Source organism: Panthera onca, chromosome B4 (assembly GCF_046562875.1).
Source record: "Panthera onca isolate mPanOnc1 chromosome B4, mPanOnc1 haplotype 2, whole genome shotgun sequence".
Classification (NCBI taxonomy): domain Eukaryota; kingdom Metazoa; phylum Chordata; class Mammalia; order Carnivora; family Felidae; genus Panthera; species Panthera onca.
In genome coordinates this window covers 110383098-110397405 of record NC_138345.1, presented here as the reverse complement: position 1 = coordinate 110397405, position 14308 = coordinate 110383098, and the positions used below count along the sequence as shown (strand labels likewise).

The 14308-nt window shown below is 37.8% G+C and overlaps 1 pseudogene; it reads right to left on the bottom strand.

The window, feature by feature from the left end:
* Positions 1-379: 379 nt before the first annotated feature.
* Positions 380-1245, bottom strand: LOC144616796 (small ribosomal subunit protein uS2 pseudogene; annotated as a pseudogene).
* Positions 1246-14308: the final 13063 nt, after the last annotated feature.

Below are 14308 nucleotides of genomic sequence, written 5' to 3'. Positions count from 1 at the left end.
AAAGCTAATTCAGGAATATCTTTTTTTTTTTTTTTTTTTTGAAACTGTTTCTTTTCCAGCAATCTCATTTCCATTTTCCGTTTAAGAGTGCGTGGAAAAAGAGGGACGCCTGGGTGGCTCAGTCGAGCGTCCAACTTTTTGGTTTTTCACTCAGGTTATGATCTCACCGTTCGGGTCCGTTGGCGAGTTCAAGCCCCGTATGGGGCTCCGTGCTGACAACGTGGGGCCTGCTTGGGATTCCCTCTCGTTCTCTCTTTCTCTCTCTCTCTCCCTTGCCCCTCCCCCTCCCACCCCGCCCTGTGCGCGCGCGCTCTCTCTCTCTCTCTCTCTCTCTCTCTCTCAAAGTAAATTTAAAAACAAGAGTGTGTAGAAGAAGAGCTTAAGACCACGCAGTGGTTGTTCCTACCCATTCAGTAGCTGGAGCAGTGTCGCTGCAGTCTTGAGGGGCAGGCTGGGCGCTGCACTCCAGCAGGGAACCACGGAAGAGGCCAGAGGACACCTGCAGGCCTTCACTCTCTTCTGTGACCTCAGGTTGAGTTACAGTAAATTTGGGAGCCGGAGCAGTCCACTCACCCTGAAATTCTTCCTTGGTCATGGTCATTTCAGCAGCGGCCTGCTCTTCCTTTCCAATCCCTTCAGGATCTCTGCAGACACAGAGACCAAACGTGACCTCACACGGGCACCCACGCAAGACTGTGGCGCGCATGCGTAGAACTTCCCACAGCGATAGCCACCCTATCAGACCCTCAGAGAGACACGGCAACGTGCACCTGGTGCAGAAGAGAGTCTGTTCTACGGCGAGGCGCCGTGGCGGGCGGGTTAACCTAGGAGGCCACCGTGAGCAGATGGTGCTTAGACCTGGGATCAGTAACCACAGGAAGTCGCGGCTCCCAGAACCTGCCTGGATCTGGTTAGGGAAGGTTCCAGGAGCTACGGGGCCAGCCACAGGAATGGCTCCAGTGGCAGCAACAAACTTCAGGCTCGCTGGCCAGTATTCCTGGGGGCTATGACACTGACATTGGTCAGGTTATGGCAACAATGGCACGAACTACCAGCAGAAGCATCTCTCAGGTTCTCTGCAGATTTATGAGGTAATTCCACGGCTTTTTTTTTTTTTTTTTTCCTTCCCATAATGTACTGCGCTGTTTGGAAGTCAAGGCTGGTGCCACATCAGTGGGTTCCTGCTGCAAGGAAATTGAGCACATCCTCCTCCTTCATTTGCAGGACATTTAGGGCTCCAGACATTGTGAAAATTTCCCTTTAAGTTATGAAGGAAACCCAGACAATGTAATAGGGATCTTCTCTGCATAGCACAGAAAACCGGGAATGTCATTTTTAAAAAAGAAAAGCATTTATACAGTAAAATTAGATTGTGGTCAATTTATATGCAGTGAAAATTTTGTAGAAGAGACACGGAATTCTAGATCTGGAAGAACTCTCAGTTCTTTACAGCTAAAGGTCGCTGTTAGGGGCTGAATTGTTTTCCCTCAAAATTCATATGTTGAAGCCCTAATTTCCAGTAGCTTGAATGTGATTGTGTTTATAGAGAGAACCTTTAAAGACGTAATTAAGCTAAAATGAGGCCAATAGCATGGACCCTAACCCAATCTGACTGCTGCCCTTATAATAAGAAATTTGGACATGCAAAGAGATACCCAGGGCCTGTGTGCACAGAGGGACACCCTTGGGAGGACACAGCAAGAGGGCAGCCATCTGCAAGCCAAGGAGACGCCATAGAAGAAGCCAGCCCTTCCAGCCTTCAGAACTGTGAGCAAATAGATTTCTGTTGTTGAAGCCACCTAGTCAGTGGTAGTTTGTTATGGCAGCCTGATAAACTAACACAGACACTCAATCTACTATTTAAATGCATGAATGGATTTAGAAATCTCTACTTTTCTAAATATTCTACCAAGAGTTTTCTATATGCAAATTTTAAATAAAATGGGGGGGAGGAGTCTATTCTTTTTTTAAAACTTCATGTTTCTCTGAATTTCCTTCCTATACGTGTGCCCCTCATGCACACATGTCTGAGGTTCTCCAGCCTTGTGTGTTTGGGATCCTTTTATATGTATATATATTTTTATATGAAATTTATTGGGATACTTTTATAAAAGACAGTTCTGAGTATATTCAAAGAATGCTATTACCATAATTCTGTAGGAAAAACACAAATGTGGTTTAAGAGGAGAAGTTTTATTATGAAGTCAACTGAAAATTTAAATATCATTTTGGTTATAATTTGTCTTTAAAAAAATGAACAAAGTGCAGTGGTAGGGCCAGAGTATTTGAGACTGGAGTTAATAGCCATGAAAGGCTTTTGTGCTCCTCTGTTATTATAAACACATTGCCCTTTCTGCATGATAATGATGACACTATCACATAGTCATTATTTAAACATAAGCTGGCAGGAGAAATAATACTAACAGAAAGAACACCTCGGCTTCAATTAAAGAAGAAAAAGTATATTCATAGTTTTTTTAAAGTTGCAAGTATTTGTGTCTACTTGTGTAAGCATGTTGGTTTGTGTCTGCATATCTATGTTAATATATTAATTAGGTGAATAAATTAAGCCATTTATGAGCTGTGTGTCCCTGGATATATTCCTTAATCTAAGCCATTTTTCCCTTATCTATAAAATGGGTTAATATATCTCCAAAGGATGTTGTTGGGGTACTAAATAAGAAAACATGAGCAAAACTTAGTGGTGTGGCTGATACATGCAAGAGATCAATAAATTTAACTATATGCTTTTATTATCATAAAGCTCAGACAGACACTGAATTCCTCAAAGACCTTAGTTATCTTAGGGCCAACAGTATGCCCTAAAGGGTAGACTCTTTATGGGTATTATAGGTTGAATTAAATTATTGTAGGTTGGACTGAACTAAAATAGTAAATTACATTTACACAATGCTTTATATTTCTGATACTTTCTAGAAGTATTCTAATAGTGCAAAAAAAACCTATCGAACATTATTTTCCAGGGCAAAATAAATTACATTAAGGAATTTAACTCAGTTTGGGCTTGATTCTTATAAACCCAATGCTTTTAAACGATGTGTGGTAAGTAGTCATGTACTGTAAGCAGACATGTTTCAAAGAAAATTAAATAATTTTGTTGATATTCCAGTTTTCTTTGTTGGTCAAAATATGTTTTCCTTAGCTATTTAAAGTTGATGAAGTTGATTTGTAATCTTAAAAAGCTTCAATCTTTGTTTCTGAAAAATGGCAAAACATTTTGCTAATTTTCAAGTTTCAAGGGTCTGAAATCAGGTCAAGGCTCAAAATTGATAGTGGCACGAGTCCACTCAATTTAGCAAAAGTGTGTTCTCTCTGTTCTTCTCTAAATGTTACAGAGAATTCAGTATCTTTTTTTTTTACATTTAAAAAACTGAACCAATAAGCCAAGGATATCAACACATCATGAGCTCATAAGAGGAAAGCCTATTTTAATTATTTTTGTCTTGCTCTTGCTGTTTACCATAACAGAGGATTTCTAGAAAGGTGTGCCATACCCACAGAACAGAGAGACTCTTCTGTAGTGAGGAGATCACTGGGATAGAATTCAGGAATTCAGAATCCAAGCCTAACTTCCTACGTAAAGTCACATCATCTCTGGTAAGTATTGCTAAATTTCTCTGGATCTCAGCCTTCCTTTCTGGAAAATAAGGGGTATGATATATGTGTGTCCTTCTCTAGGAGGATATGATTATGCTTTGGAAAAAAATGGAGAACACAATTTAAATATGAGAAATTTTTATCTCATATGTCATCTACTATGGCATTCATTTTTTTCTGTGAAAGCAAGTTTTGAGTAAGCCAATGCCTATAGACCTTGTATACCTATAGACCTTGTATAAATTTAATAATGTAGTTCTAATATTTACTGCATACCTACTATGCACCATTTATAGCCTGGCTATCATAAACTAGAAATCTGAAAGAAATTACTGCATAATCTTTAAAATGCCACTACTAGGTAGTCATTATTATTCTGGTTTGACAGAACAAAAGCCACCAAGGGCATCAGTCCTGTATGTTTGGTCCACATGTATGGGAAAAAGTTCTCTAGTGGGACCAGGGAGCATTATTATTCCCTTTTTAAAGAGGGGCTTCTGACACTCAGTAGGGTGATTTGCCCGGAGTCAAAAACAGACAGCTAGTGACAAATACAGACTCCAACACAGACAGATACTGGAAGCTCCATTTAACCTCTGGAGAAAGTGAGGCCCAGAGAGGTTAAAGAATGTGCTCTAAACTTCCCAGGTGGAAAATGGTAGAGCCAGCTTTAAACCCAGGTCTGTTTACTGAAAAGTTAATATTCTTTCCACTAAAAAATGAAACATGTTAGATAAGTGATATGTGCCTCTTCCTTTCATCTAATAAACAGCTGTAAATAAATCATTTTGTGTTTTACAGCTCTCTTGTTCACTTTCCCCTACCTCCTTGGCTACAAAGCCTCTCTCTGCTCGTCCATCTGATTTAGCTGGTCTCCAAAAGTCAAACCTGTGCTATTTTCTTTCCAGAGAGGAAAGCTTATGTAGCATTACACTTTTTTTTTTTGCCAGCTCTGCTTATATTGCTAACAGTTCTTAGGATTATCTTCCTTAATGATGCCAGATCTTTGATGCATTAGATTTAGGAGAACTGCTTCAGCATAAGGATGAATTGACAAAAACTCTTTATTGTAGTTCAGATAGGAAAACTTTGTACCATTGCAAATCAAGATTTTAGCCAACCCTCTTTGTTCGCAATGTCCTATGGTGCCAATATCCTTTAGTGAACCTTCTCCCTAGGAAGTCTTCCTTCTTCAAATACCTTCTTTAGATTCAATGTTAGGTGCTTTAATACCTTGGCTACTTTATTTCTGCTCAATGTAAACTTTTTAGTTTCTCCTTTTCTAGTTAGCACCCTTGGAAACCAGATGAAAGACAGCTTCTCACTTTGCACTGATAGTTGATCAAATAAACTGACAAACACAAAGGTTACAGAGATGATATTGTACAACCTATACTAAGGTCAGGTAACCAGAAACCCAGTAACGGGGATTAGGGTAAAAATCAGCGCAGATAATCTTCGGCTTCCAATGTTTGCCCTGAAAAGACTCAATGCTAACCTAACTATTTCCTTTGGTCTACATAAAAGAACCTTGTTCCGCTTTCAGAGTCCTTCATTGTCATGAAATCAGTCATTTGAACCAGAGTCCTTAAGGACATTTTCCATGCTGGGCGTACTCCTTTGAAAGGTATCTAATTATCCTATAGTCCTGACAGCTACCCAGCATGCCCTAGGATTTGACAAGTTATTTTCCACCTTTTGACCACACAAGAAAACTCTACAGTGTAAATACTGTAGTATCAGAAATTAACTTACTTCTTAGTCCCTAAATTCTTTTTAACAGCAAAGAATCATTAACAGATGCAGTAAATCATCATAATTAGAAGGATGGGTTTTTAGAGTTACTCAGGCACAAATTAAATCCAAAATTGGTCACTTTCGAGCTCTGTGACCTTGAGTAGTCACTTAACTCCCTGTGGCTTAATTTCCTAATCTGTAAAACAGGGTAATTGTACCCATCTTTAGCTGGATTTGATCATCTTGATTCTCTTTCTCCAAATAATGGCAATGATTAGCAACACCCTATGCATAGATGGTTTACCAACCAAAAAGTAACAATTGTGTTAGGAGTATTGCGAGGAGTGTTGTATAGATTACTATGAAGATTAAATAATATATGCAAAGTACTTAGCATTTGGTAAGTGCTCCATAGATAATCATGAACTGACCTCAAGCCAATTTAATATGCACAGCTTTTAGGTTCTTTGTGGTGTATTATGTGGCCACCAGATCATACTGAAAGCGAATTACAAACCAAATTTTGTAACACATATAGACCACTATATCGACAAATAGACACAACTCAGGTCATATAAAATATTCTTTAAAGTTTGATAAAGTCCTAGCTTTTTGTACAGTTAAGTGCTCTCATTAACATCTTGCATGAAATATTTACTCAAGACAAACACGTCATTAGAAATCCTCCCACACCGGTAACTGGAATCAGTCTGTTTACGGCTCAAGTCTCACGCCTCATTTCTACTGCCAAAGGCTTCAGACTTCCTTGAATTCTTATACCCTATTCCTGTCCATGCCTCTAAAGCAATTTTATCCAAACCACGTATCCTGAAGAGCTTTAATTTTACCAGTGAGCCTTTCTTACATTAATGGTGTAAGTCAATAAGCAAACATTTTCCTGCCTATTTTGCCATATAGTATGCTATTAATGAGTGATATCCGACATTCTTATTTCTAACATATTTCCAACATCTATGAATAAGGTAAATGTGGATGGTATAGATATAGATAATAGAAGTACTGGCATTGATATCTTCTAGAGCATGTAACTTCTAGTTAGAAAGCTAGCCGGCCAGCCCTGGACTGAAATTCTTAAATAGAATACTTACAGCACCTGGGGGATGCACTTTCAATGATACAACACACACAATATCATCCTACATATTTTAAGGCAAAGGAAAGGTATCATAGAAATAATCAGTCCAATTTAAGCATGCCTTCTTTATAAATGAAAAATAAAGTACATATTTAAAAATCAATTGTTATGACAACAATCATCTTACTTTTTTCTACTGTCTCACACTGTCTCACCTAGAGTTTAGTTTTCAGAATAAGAAAGGTGCTATCTGGGATTTGCCATGAGAGCCTCCATAACATGGAATGGCAGCTTTGAATGGAAACAGAATAAAGCAAAGGAAGGTGAGTGAGGGTGGCTGGTGTATGTGGCTAATGATGACAATGTCTAGGGCTTAGTAGCCATTTTAAGGTTGAATCTCTAAATTTTGAAAGCCCTCTCTTTCCTCGAGGCCTCTGAAGCATAGGTTGAAAACTGGTCAAGATCCCCATAACCTCTACAGATAGGGTCATTGCAAACAGTTTCTAATTGAGGGAAAACACGGACAATGAGGTACATTGTGAACAAATGTCTTTTATCCAAACTTGATAAATGGTCTTTGATAAATGGTCTGATGACGCTGAGAGAGACATGAAAAATCTGCTACTTGTCTAATTAAGTTGCACATCCACTAAAAAAAAAAAAAAAAAAAAAAAAAAAAGGAAAAAAAGTATCTACAATGCTTATTTCAGACTGTGGAACCCACAATAGTAAAGTTTTCTGTTGCCTAGCCATCTTAATGTCAAACTCATCCTTTATCACCTACCACTCCTTCAAAAAAGAAAGAAAGAAAAAAAATTCCAAATATGTGAGTTTCTCCAATATTCCCTGTTTCTAGTTTTTATAGAAAGAAATAGCCAGGGGAGTTGAATTACACCTTGCCATAGAGCTTTGCAAAGTAGTATATTTATCTATTTCTCTACACTCTATTAACTGTGCCATTCAAGAGTTGTACAGAAAACACTTGTCAATTAGGAAATAAGCCATGTTCAAAACTTCTCATTTAAGTGATTTGTGAAAGAACACACATTTCAAAAGAACAATATATAAAAAAATATTGCCACAACTGGAGCCATGAATCTCTTTTAAAATCAGATAACTGAAAATGATAGCGTCACTGCCAAAAACACAATGTAAATTAATTTTTCTTATACACATAACAGTTATGAGACACATATGAAAGTCATAACCAGGAAAAGTATGCAAAAATGTACAATTAGATGATATATTTTTTAAATGTCATGGAGAAGAGGGATCTCTGGCAAAATATTTCAAGTTGGTAGGTAATATCTCATGGTATTTAAGCATCTAAAATATATATATATTCAGGGGCGCCTGGGTGGCTCAGTCGGTTGGGCGGCCGACTTCGGCTCAGGTCATGATCTCGCTGTCCGTGAGTTCGAGCCCCGTGTCGGGCTCTGTGCTGACCGCGCAGAGCCTGGAGCCTGCTTCGGATCCTGTGTCTCCCTCTCTCTGTGACCCTCCCCCGTTCATGCTCTGTCTCTCTCTGTCTCAAAAATAAATAAACGTTAAAAAAAAAATTAAAAAAAAATATATACATATTCAGTAGACCCCTATATACATAGAATATGTATAACACACGTATCATTTAAAAAATCAATTTCAACTTTTCTTCTTCTCTAGAAATCCTTCTCTGAATAATCTTTAAATCATTTGCTTATTAATAATAAATCACTCTTCAAAAAATAAATCACTTTTTTTCATATTTTTAAAGATTATTTATTTATTTCAAGAGAGAGAGAGCACGAGCAGGGGAGGGGCAGAAAGAGAGAAAGAGAAAGAATCCCAAGTAGGCTCCGCATTGAACTCACAAGCCATGAGATCATGACCTGAGTGGAAATCAAGGGTTGGATGCTTAACTGACTGAGCCACCCAGGTGCCCTGATAATAAATCACTCTTTACTATAAACAAAAGTGGAATATTTACTCTTTGATCTTGATTCCTTAGAAGTAGTGCTTTTGGACCAGCCATAAAGTGTTTCATAAGTCAGTTCTGGAGATATGGAGTCTACCCCCTCCTTCAAATTAGCCCTTTGTGGCCTCAGTTTCTTCATCTGTAGATTAACTGTGTAAACTACATTTATCAAAATTGCCTTATAGTTTTAAAAACTATGTGTCCACGGGGCGCCTGGGTGGCTCAGTCAGTTGAGTATCCGACTTCGGCTGAGGTCATGATCTCGTGGCTCATGGGTTTGAGCCTTGCGTTGGGCTCTGTGTTGACAGCTCAGAGCCTGGAGCCTGTTTCAGATTCTGTGTCTCCTTCTCTCTTTGCCCCTCCCTTGCTCGCACTTTGTCTCTCTGTCAAAAATAAATAAACATTAAAAAAAATTAAAAACAATGTGTTCATGAAATAACAGCTTCTGTAATCTCTCAGAATTAGAAAATGACAAGCAAAATGTTGATATAAGTTAATTGAAATAAGTTTTCCTCTTTTATTAAAAAATAAATTTGAGTCAAAAAAATATTTGTTAAACTTTTAGTACCCAATATAATGACATGAAAACATTGTTAACTTTTATCAAGCCCTTTTTTCATATTCTTTCCCAAGAATGTTCCATCAAATTCCCACAGCTTACTTTACTCTTTTACTCATCACATTGTGACCAATATCCTTTTCCCTTTCACTGAGTGAGGACTCATGTATTACAAATTAATTTTCCCATTAATTGTAAATGTAATTAAGGTTATAAAGAATGAATGGCACTCTGCTTCAAAGAGGAAGTGTTATTTGCACCAGGATTTGAATGATGAAAAGGAGATTTCAGGCAGAAAATAGGAAAAAAGCTACTCCATGATCAAGGAATAATGTGAACACAGGAACAAAGGTGTCAGAGAAAATGTTAAGTCCAACATGGCTAGATGGACAGAAGTGGCTCATACAATAGATGAGCGTAGGGAGCTATAAATATTGTGGCCAAACTGTGAGGAACTTTGGATTTCATTCTCTAGATACTGAGAATCAACATACATTTATAGACAGTGAGGTGATATGACCAGATTATTACAGATGCTACTGAAATGTTGGCGCTGAATTTGAAATGGACTGGAAAAAACAAAAACAAGGAAGACCATTGGTGTATCTGTTGAAATAATTTAAGTGAAATTCTTGAGACTCTGAAGTAGGGCAGTAGATAACAGAAATAGATAATATGTTTTAAAGAAAATTATTAGTCATTTGGAGGTATTCAAAAATATTTGTTAAATTGATTAATGAATAGTACACATGAATAAATGATATGAGTTATCTCCATAAAATTTAACAATTTTAAATATGCCAGGAAATTCCTTCTCTAGGATCCATTGGATTTCTTTTCTCTCATATTCGTAACAGAATGTTTGAATAAGTTTATAACTTTAGAATTTCTTGGGGCACCTGGATGGCTCAGTCAGTTAAGCGTCAGACTCTTGATTTCAGCTCGGGTCATGATCTCATGGTTTGTGGGTTCAAGCCCCGTGCCAGGGTCTGTGCTGACAACATGGAGCCTGCTTGGGATTCTCTCTCTTCCTCTCTGTCCCTCCCCTGCTCATGTTCTCTCTCTTTCAAAATAAATAAATAAACTTAAAAATATTTCTTGATAATCTCAATTTTTCTTTGAATCATATGGTTAATAGCTTCTTGATTACTTGATAAATGTAGAGAATAATGATCTATCTTTATTATAATTATCTCCATGAAACACTAATTCTTTTATTTTGTCAATTTCAAACTCCATTTGATATATGATCAATTTTTATTGACAACATTAAACAGAACATTCTGAGTTAATATTATAAACATTTCTAGAATTTCACAAGCATTTAAACAATTTTTTTATGTTTCATTCATTTTGTGTGTGTGTGAGAGAGAGAGAGAGAAGAGAATGAATGAGGGAGTGGCAGAGAGAGAGGGAGACACAGAATACAAAGCAAGCTCCAGGCTCTGAGCCATCAGCACAGAGCCTGATGCCGGGTGGGAAGTGCAAGATCATGACCTGAGCTGAAGTGGGACATTTTACCTACTGAGCCACCCAGGTGCCCCAAGAGTTTAAACATTTTTTTTAACATCCCTCTGATTTGGTATTACCCAGGCTCAACTCTTTTCAGAAATGTAATTATTTACTGTTAATTTTTAAATTGGATCTATGATTCATTTTTAGGCACAGTGTAAAGGGAAAAAATCCAACTACCAATAATTTAAGTATTTAGTATCTTTGGCAATATTTGCTAATCTTTGTTCTATAACCAAGAAAAACAATGAACTAAACAAATGGGTTTGATGATATTCCCTGAATACTAAAAAATAGGGTTACTCAAAGAATACTCCATTAACTGATGCTTTTCATCATTTTTAGGGCTGGTAAAATCATACACCTAGAAGGATAAAGGAGGATTTACATTTTTGTAGCTTGGCAACTCCACAGGAAAGAGTTGATCTTTTCAATTAACTTTAGCAGCTAAGTCTCACAGTGGATTCTGATTGGTCCACCTGAGGCGATGTATCCCAACCTCACCAATCTGGGGAATGGACAGGCCTGTGTCATAAACTCACCCCTACAGTGGGGTTGCAGATGAGGGAAACCGAGCCTTGTGAATTACAATCCATCCTGAAAGACATGGAATCCATGTGAATTCTACAAAAGAAAGTAGGGTGCTGGTAGCAGAAGAGGAATAGCAAGGTGTGCTGGGCAGATAAAACATGCTTACCATAGTCCACATGCCTGGATTAGATCAATGTTTTTTCTACTTACTGATTGAGGGACCTTTTAAGAAACTACTTTATCTTGTTGTCCTCAGTTTCCTTATTTATCAAATCGAAAAATTATCTCCCTTACATGATTGTTGTGAGAAGTTAGTGACATAGTATAAGCTAAGAGCCTGGCACAGTCCCTGCCTCAAGCCTGGCATCAGCAACTTAATTAGAACAGAGATTCACTATGTTCTGCTCACTATACTTGACACTGAAGATAAAAAAATGAGTGAGGACAGTCATAGTCGGTGACTTTAATCAAATAATCATACAGACAAATGTTAAACTGCAGCTACTTTGTAAGTTCTACAGAAGAGAAGGAATTCACACTTGAGTTTATAATAAAAGCAGAGCTGACTAAATCAGAAGTTAAGGAAAGCCTGCCTAAGGAAGAGAATATAGAGGATATTGAATTGAGATCTAATGAGAATGAAAAGTTATTTAGGCAAAGAGGAAAGGGTTGAGCAAAGCGATGCAAGTGGAGTCTAAAGGAAGGAGATATGCAGAGGCTCTGAAAGGGTAAGGAACTATGAGGAACAGAGAGAAGGCCCTTGCCTCTGGAGCAGGGGAGCACAAAATGAATGGACTTTGGAGAGGTAGCAAGGGGCCAAACCCTGGAAACCATGAAGTCTTTGCTAAGGTATGTACTGCTTTATCCCAAGAGCAATGGAAAGTCACCAAAGAGTTTTCAGCAGAGGAAGTTGCATGATCAAAGAACAATTCTAATCCTTCTCCATTTCCACCTCCCCCAAAGATGGGAATGGATGGAAACCCTCTGGTCCAGCCTGGTCAAACAAAGAGATTTTAGTTTGGGGTGCCATTTTTGTAAAGAAAGGTACTGAAAATAACATGTGTGTCTAACACAGGGCAGTCACAAAATGGTGAATGAACAAGAGATGTTTTACATGCATGAGACAAGATTTACAAGACTTACTTGCTAAATGAAAGTTGTTTCTTAACAGCAAGTGTTAAGCTCAAAACCAAAAACTGTTTCCAACAATTAATCAGAAACAGCATGATGGACAAAGTAGCAGTGAAAGAATGCAAGCATAGATGAGATCATCATGGAGAGACTTTCTTCCCAACGTACCGAAGTTGAACTCCCTGAACCCTGTAATGGGAAGCTACTATTTCCACAAGAAAATATTCCCCATGTCTCCTTTTCCACTTGAAGCATAGCCCTGCCTCTTGTTCACTTTCAAGTAGCTCCTAGTTTTCTTCTGCTAAGGGACTGGATACTGGCCTGTGTCTCCTCCAAAGGCCTACCTTAAAGGAAGACCTCCATCTTTCTGGCCCACTTTGGACTACCTCATGAGCTTGATGGAGAATCTTCAAATTTTATATGAGCTCTTCCTAATCTCTTTGAGATATGCTTTTTTATTCTCTTGACCTGATTTCAAATAACATGATTCTACAGCAAAACTGTGATGCAGCAATATGAAGGAAACAAAAAATACAGTTATGGATAAGAAAGTCAGTGATGATATTAATGTAGCTAGGGCCATTGATTGGGCTGTGCAGGTGGGAGGAGGAGACAGAATGGAGAGGGAAAAGAAGGGAAGGAGGGAGGGAGAGAGCGGGTGAGAGTGTACACTATAGGAGATGAATGTATTGAGTACTGAGATGAATGACTTAGTTGAATAATAAAAAAAAATTGACCTGAATTTCTGAGAGTTTTACCCCCTGGGTTCCTTAAACCTGGTCTAATTTATTAGCCTTTCCTTCCTATTGATTTCATAAAATTAATATGGTTAGATTGATGTTTACTGAGCTTTTGTAATTCTACCAACTTCATGATTTTTGTCACAAACACCCTCCTTTAGTACTAGTTATTATTTATTTAATATTATACATTAAACTGTCTTTAAATTGACCCTTCACATTTTTTTACTAAGAAACTACTTAGGGTCATCTGATGTGATATATATGTGTATTATATATATACACATTTAAAATGTATACATTTTGATTCATACTCCTCTGATAAAATAAAAATACTAATCTGTGTACCATCCTGGGAACCTTTACAGTTATGCATGTTACACTGTTATATGATTTGAGACAAGGTCATATAGCCTGCAGCACAATCTGAAACAACCTTGCTCATACTCATTTCCATTAGAGTATAATAATACATTTCAGGAGTGTAGATCCTTTAGACATAATATATATGCAAGTGTTTGGAAGATTTTTTGGCATAGCAAAATTACCCCAAAGGGCTGGTTGTGTTAAGATTGGGATTACCAGGGAGGAGTCAACAATTAAATGATTGTCTAGTACTGTCATACTTGCTTCTGTTTTCAGGCTTCTTTCCACTTCTGCTTAAAATGATTTGCAGCACTATTCTGATTGAAAGTAAAAACGGTCATTTAATACTGTGAACTTTTCTTGTGTCCTTTTTTTCAAACATTTATTTTCATAATTATGGAGGGGTAAGTAGTCTTCTCAGTGGGAGCTCTAGCCTCCTGGAGCAAAGCACTTGCTGAAGGCTGCATAATGACATACGAAGTTCACATTTCCAAGTCCCCAGAGTCCTTTGCCATTAAGTGAATGCAGTAGTCAGAATAATGACCCCCCCAAAGATGTCAAATCCTAATTCCTGGAACGTGTGCATATGTTATGTTACATGGCAAAGGGGAATTAACATTGCAAAGAGTATTAATGTTGTTAATCAGCTAACTTTAAAATAGGAAGATTTTCCTAGAGTATTCTGGTGGACATAATGTAAGCACAAGGTCTTTGGAAGTAGGAGAGTCCAAAGGGAAAGTCAGAGTGGTTTGATGTGAAAACTCAACTCACCTTTACCGATGAAGATGAAGGAGGCTATGAGCCAAAGGATGTGGACAGCTTCTAGAAGCCAAAAAAGGCAAGACAAGGGATTCTCCCCTAGAGCTTCTGTAAGGAATGCAGCATTGCCAACACTTAGCCCAGTGGAATCCATCTTGGACTTCTGACCTTCAATGTGTAAGATAATAAATTTGTGTTGCTTCAAGCCATTAAACTTGTGGTTGTTACAGCATCCATAGAAAACCAACACAGTGAGCCTCAACTTTTTTAAAAATTTTGTTTAATGTTTATTTATTTTTGAGAGA